Here is a 6,000-nt window from a genome sequence, read left to right as displayed (position 1 = left end):
TGAATGACTTTCTCTTTTACCGTAGTTTACATCTCAAATTCTGAGATAATTCGGTTTTAATTGAACAGTTAGTTTTACCTTTCCACACACATCACAATTTAGGCGCATTATAGTCTAGTTGCTCATGCGCCATAAAAACTGCAATCATCATCATCACCCCTACAAATTCCGCCATTACGACCTGTCTCATTCGATGCTCTCCGTGGACGGCCAGCAAGTGCGAGCCGAGTACGACTTTAAGAACGACCTCGTCAAAATTACCTACTTTAACTTCTTGCAAGAACTGGGTGAAAAACATTTCAAGTACAGCTACGACCGATTTAAAACGGACGGTTTCTTCTCTACTTCAACTTGGACGTGGACAAGTGTTCTTCTCCTTCGCATTTGAACGAGTGGCGAAAAGGAAACGTCCGCCTGTAATTACGCTTCGCTAAAGCCCTTCCACGCGCGGTCATCGTCCTCTTGATTTCCGAGTGGCCGAAGCTCATGTGCGTCGACAAGGACCGTACCGTCACCTTCCCATAGAAAAGATGTACGAGAGCGAAATTCTTGGAACTCGTGTCCCTGAACCCCCCCCCCCCCCCGCTTCCTCCATGCTGAGAGGCATTTGCGCTTCCGACGAAGCCTGCGTTTTACGCAAGCCTGGCTATTTAATCATCAATACCGAAGAGCGAAGGCAGCGCGGCCAGCACTGGGTGCGCTATCTGAAAAACTACGACGGGTCTGCCGTGTTTTTCGACAGTTACGGAGTTTCCCCCATCGAAGCAAACGTTCGAAGGACTTTACTAGTGGACGAGTATAACGACCAGTGTATTCAATCTCCTTTTTCGCCTTACTGCGGTCTTTTTTGTATCTACGTAGGCACGCGCGTGTCGAAACGCTACAGCTTGAAAAATTGTGTATCCATGTTTTCCTGTAACCTCGAAGAGAATGACGAAACAATAAAACGACTCCTCGTGAGCGAACTCGTTTCGTAAAATAGTCTATTTTTTCACGACATACACAAGACGCTTGAGAGACGATCTTCCAACCCCGACCCGATGCTCGCCGCCGGTCACTGTAACGTCCAGGGAAGTGTGGTGAAGCCAGTAGCGACGAACCATGGGTCGGTTGAACCACACGTTGATGAGACACGGGTCAATTGCCAGTCCTCGTTTATACTTTTCCATCAGCTCGAGCTTGTAATCTACGAAGCGCTTCATTTTCTTTGAAATCCTCCCACTGGTGGTGAACAGACGTAAGGGCATCGTCTTGAGAATCGAGCGAAAGTCACCCTCGCAGCCATCGCTGTGAATATAATCCCGTAATCGTAGCAAGTCCCGATACATTCGCATTTGCACAAAGGTTGCAAACCTCTGCTCGGGCGCCATGACAGAGACATGAATGAGAGTAGACAACCTTTTTTTTTTCTTATCGTGAGAGGTTACATCAGAGAGAGAGATAGAGTTAGCCTCCCGCTTTGGTTTCGTAGCCGGGAAGACAGCCCAAATACTGACGAAGGCTCGAGTCTAACCAATGGCTGGAGTTCCAGGACTGGAGTCCTCCACAACGACAGGTTCTCAGCTGATCACCAATCCGCAAAAAGAACGTCTTCGGAGGAGGCTTGAAGGTTAGGACCAAGGGCAGATCTCCCGTCAGTAGCCATTCGTAATCTGCATAAATAGAAAGGAGTGTAAGAAACACGTCTTTAAAAAAAACACAGATACACGCACAGTCTTCTTCAGTCACAGAGTGACACTGATGATCTATCTTCCCCATTCTCTTCTTCTCCTTCTTGTTGTTTTACGAGAAGAATTCCTTTACAATGCACGTCGAACGGTACCGTGCGACAGCCGAGAAACGGGCGTATCAATCGATCCGTCCAATGTTTTTGCTATGAAAAAGTGATTGAATATAAAACAAATAACACAGAAAAAGGAAATGAAAACGTACCTTTGGACCATAAACCACCGCAGTTGGCGCAGAAGAAGCGGGCGCTGCCAATCTCCCGAAACACGTGAGGTGGGAAGAAACCTACTTCACGAGCCGCAAAGTTGTTGAAAACGGAAAACGAAACACTTCAAACAAACAAACTTTTTTCACAAAACGAGCGTCACTTACGAGGATCTTCCAAGCTGAGCATGGTTTTCTATACGATTGCTCAAACTGTCGCTACTGCTTCGAAATTTACACTAACGTTTATTCCCTCCCTCTCTATCGTCCTTCAACGTGTTGGACATGTTTGGAAACAGCGGTCAGAACCATCATTTGGAAGCAACGATAACAACTATCTTAGGCTTAACATTTGAACTTTCTCTCGGGCGCGTCATATTGACCAAGAAAATGGTGGTTTCCCGTAAGCGATACAATTACGCCGGATGCATGCAAGCGTGAGAAAGCACGGTCATAATATGGACCGTTCTTCTTGTCACCTCATCCTCTATTCCCTGCCTTCCACCAACCAACCAAGTGATATGCTTCGTCGTTTCGAGTCCATCTTGGACCTCCTGGTCCACATCCGTCCCCTCTACGGTAAGTCTGTTCACCATTGTATAGCGTCTTATTTATTTATTTATTTTATTTCATGCATTTCTGTAAGGTTTACAGTAATCGCAGTGGTAGAACTGTTTTTCCAACTGGTACCGGCGACGGGGTGCGACGTCCCCCGCATGGACGTGGAGACCTTCTTTCAGTGCTTCACGTTCAGTGAGGACGTCGAAATTCAGGACGCAACGGTGGCTGTGCTCATGGGGTATTATGTGACTGAGTGGACGCAGATTGCTATGCATCGGGAACTGAACGGAGAGCTATTTTTTAGAGTCCCCCGAAACTTAGAGGCAGAGCTCTGTTTTGAAGGCACTCTTTCCCTAAGTTTTGGGGCCGCAGAGCACGTCCTCTGGTCCCTCACCACTCAGTGGAACCAAGTGAGCTGTGCGGGATGGAGAGACATCCTCGATCGGTGCATGAGCACGCAAATCCCGTAAGTTTTCCGAGAGATCTTTCTGGTTCGATGTTCATTCTTTTTGTTTATTTCTATAGGCACGACCCCTGGATCCTCGAAGAGCATGAGTTGGAGGAAGGAGGAGGAGACGTCGACCAGGTCAACTAAATGTATATGTATATACTGAATAAAAAGTTTCCCTTTCCTTCTTTGTCTTCTCTCTCTCTCGCGCGCGAGCTCGCTGATCGTTCGTGAGAACCCAGCTCAATAGATGAATACGAAACGGTGCAACCTGAGCATGACAAGTGAATATGGGGGACCAACCCACAACATTCAGTCACTAGGTCAGTCAGCCATTTAGTCTACCTTCTAAAGCTCAACCCTCAACGTTGATCCGAAATTCACGATGAGGAGCTTTGAAAGTGTAACACAGTTGTTGAGGGATATGGAGCCGTCAACTGGTGAGTGCTCATCATAGAAAGTTTTGTTTATTTATTTATTTATTTAACATTTGCATAGGGTACACTGTCCTGAGTATCCTGTCGCTTTTTTTTTTCAACTTATGGATAACAATGACGTTTGAGGGCGGTCTTCGAGGACTTTTTTGAGTTTCTGGTTTTCCCCTTGGACAACGTCATTGAGGAGGCCCTCAACACCATCCTCCTCGCCTACTACAGTGCGGAATGGGAGAGCAGTGGTCTGCATCGTCACCCTGCAGATCAGGAGCTTTTCGCAGTGTCCAAAAGCATGGTGGATGACCTCATCGACCTTGATGTCGATGAGGGCATCCTCCTAACCACTGGAATGATCGAGGGGATTATGCACGCACTGATCTCCCAGTGGAATCTCTAAGCGCACAGGCGAAGTGGACCCCAATTCGTAATCCAGTAAGCTCTTTATTTATTTTATTTTTGACAAGAGAATCACTCTCGTGATTTTATATTAGCAGGTTGACGGTCCACGACTCGGAGGATGATGCGGAGGACGTAGGACGAGGACGCTAGGTTAGGTTACTATTTAAAGAAAAGTTGTCTTCCTAACGGTGCTTTTGATTTCATCCTAGACCCTCCTTTACATTACTTTTTTTTTCTTTTTTGCACGTGGTAACGTGCTTCGAAACAACGGTTACAACAAACACAAGCAACCTGATGAAAAAAGGAAGTCACTGAAAAGATTAGTCAGCTGCTGGACACGAACCCTCATCTTCTGTGTTCCAGCCTCAGAACATCAATTGCCATCATGTACAAGCAACGAGCTTCGAAACAATGGTTACGGTGACAACAACAACAACAACAATCAAGGTGCATCGAAACGACGGTTACGACAGAAAAAAAGGTGGAGCTTGGAACGCAAGTGTCGATTTCACTACGGCAAGACGGAGAGGGGGAGGGAAAAAGGAGAGCGGTGTCAACTATAAAAAGAACTCCCTCAACGACGTGGACCGTTTCGTGGGGAAAAAAAGAGTAAGCCGAATGTGTTTCATGATTGCTATGTTTGTTCTAAATTTTGTACTTTTAGGGGATGATAGTCGCTGACACAATCTTTCATCACGCTCAAGTTCTACAGGGGCATCGTCAACTCTGTCCATCCTTTCCCATAGCCCAACAACAACATCAACAAAAACAACTACTACCTCAAGTGTTTCTTATCCAGAAGGAAGAGTGAGTATTTTTTATTTTTTATTTTTTAGAGGGGGAATCTAGTATTGACTTTGTTTGGTCGCAGTACCACGCTGCCTGATATGCCAGTACGACCCCATCGACGCCGTGCACGTGGCCGTAGAAAGAGAACACGAGGCTAGAATAGAGAATCTCGGTAACAGCCCGATAGCCATTTCAGATTATGATGATGACAACGACGACGACCAGGAATCCCTAGATGGGCACGACAATGCAGACGAACTACTCATGTGGGAAGGGGATCAGTCGTATGCAGATTTCATTCCTCTGTCTGGGTGGGTGAGAGTTGAGACACCAGATGCAAGCCCAGAATTTCGATGGGAAGATGACCCCGTGGAGGGTCGCAGAATCGTAGAATTACGAAAACATGTCGTAGAGAATCATCGCTCCGTCACGGAGAGACGATGCCTTCCTTTTTTTGTGACAGATGAGGCATTTGACGAAACGGCTACTAGGTACACGCTTCTCTGCTCCCCGCACGACGACAACGTCGACGATTTGCGACACTATCTACCGAGCATAGTTCCTGTAATCATGCGCGTCCTGGAAGCTTACCCCATGCCTTTCAAATTTTGTCTGTGCTCGAAGGCGCTCATGGTTAAGGACGGAGCCGACGGGTTAACTTCGCACCTCCTTCACGTAAACCTTCACATGAGAGTGGTTCATAACCGTCAAGAAATCGGAGGCGCGTTAAATGCTGCCATCGCAGAGTCCTCGCAACGCGTCAAAAACTATTCGAGAGAAGGGTCAGGCTTCACTTCCAAAGACGTTCAATGTGTCGACCTAAAAATATTACGTTTGAAACCGAAGCGGATTGGGTGCACTATCGAACTTCCCGCGTCCTTAAAGAAAAAAGAAGGATCTTGACAAACGTCAAGCAACCGTGGAACCACGAAAATGAGTGTTTCAAGTATAGTGTGCTGGCGCTTTTACATCCACTAAAAAATAACCCCAACGATTTCGTCAGATACAGAAAATACATGGATCCTAGGAATCCGGAGAGACGCGCAACGTACTGGCCGCCCTGCTTCCCAGTCACTTACGAAGACATTTTCCTGTGGGAGAGAAAAAACAAAATCTCCGTGTACATCTACGTGTTCGACGAGCGAACGTCGACGGTGAGCACGGTGAGGGTTCCCTCTATGCTGTATACGGATAAAGTACATTTGCTCGAGGTTAGGGGCCATTTCTATGGAATCAGAAACTTTAGCACTTTCATTAGACGAAGTGACTATTTTTATTGCGAGAAATGCACGAAGGGGCATCTAACGAGAGAGGCGTTGGAGCGACACGAACGCCTATGCCGGGACGTAAATGAAACGATTTTGGAAATGCCAAAAGCGGGAGAAAGCGTCTCCTTCAGCAAGATACAGTACATACATCGCTACCCCTATTTCGCGG

The sequence above is a fragment of the Ornithodoros turicata genome, chromosome 3, assembly GCF_037126465.1.
Source record: "Ornithodoros turicata isolate Travis chromosome 3, ASM3712646v1, whole genome shotgun sequence".
Classification (NCBI taxonomy): Eukaryota; Metazoa; Arthropoda; class Arachnida; order Ixodida; family Argasidae; genus Ornithodoros; species Ornithodoros turicata.
The sequence above is the reverse complement of the archived record's forward strand: the minus strand, read 5'-3'. Positions refer to the sequence as shown.